We start from the raw sequence: 893 nt of genomic DNA, 5'->3' as shown, positions 1-893 counted from the left end.
GGGAGCCTTCTGCAGCTCAGACTGCCGACCTCTGGGGGCAGGGGACGGGGTAGAGCAGCCAGAGAGCGGAGTTCCCCTGGGCTGGGCAGCAAATCCCTTCAGACAAAGGAAGAGCACTGCCAAACACAGATGAGGGTGTGAAAGCGCCAGGTTCTGCAGAGAGCATCCCTTTGGCTAATGCTGATGGGACGCGTGCTCAGGTGCTTTAGAAACAACCCTGCTCCAAGCCTTCCAGGTGTGGTCACCATACATGTCACTTGGAACAGCCCTGACAGTTGGGCAGCAGTTCCTCCTACGCCGCACAGGGTCCCGTCCGTGGAGAGAGGTCGTCAGCCCCGTTGCATTGATGAGGAAGCCCAACTGTAGAGGTGACTTGGCCCACAACATCAGTAGAACCAGGAACTGGACACAGCCCACCCGGCTGCCCAGCGCCTTGCTGTGCCCGCTAGATCACAGCCCTTGCAGTGCCAGGAGCAGAACCCCTGAGTCCCCACTGCCCGTTCCTCCTTGAACAACAGCACCCTGCTCTCTCTCCATGCAAAGTGCAAGCAGGCCCAAGTCTGGAGCTGAATGTGCAGCCTCTACTTTTGCGCATGTCAGTGGTTAGGTCTTCAGCTTTCCCCATTTCTTCCTTCAGCACTTTCTCCCACTCTGGGTCTTGTCTTCTTTGTAACTCATGGTTTATTTCAGGTTCCTCATTCATATCTCTCTGTCTGTCTGATCATCTTCATCCTGGCATTTCCTCCCCCACATTTTCTGGCCCTTTTCTAAGCCCCCCCTTCACCCAAGCTGCCTTGGCAGCCTGAACCTCACAATCAGAACCACAGAGAAACTGGGCAGGAAGGGACCTTCATGGTTTGCATCCTCCAAAGTCTATAATGAGACTGCTTTTC

This window comes from Crocodylus porosus, unplaced genomic scaffold (assembly GCF_001723895.1).
Source record: "Crocodylus porosus isolate Cpor-Errol unplaced genomic scaffold, CroPor_comp1, whole genome shotgun sequence".
In the NCBI taxonomy this organism is placed as follows: domain Eukaryota; kingdom Metazoa; phylum Chordata; order Crocodylia; family Crocodylidae; genus Crocodylus; species Crocodylus porosus.
The sequence above is the reverse complement of the archived record's forward strand: the minus strand, read 5'-3'. Positions refer to the sequence as shown.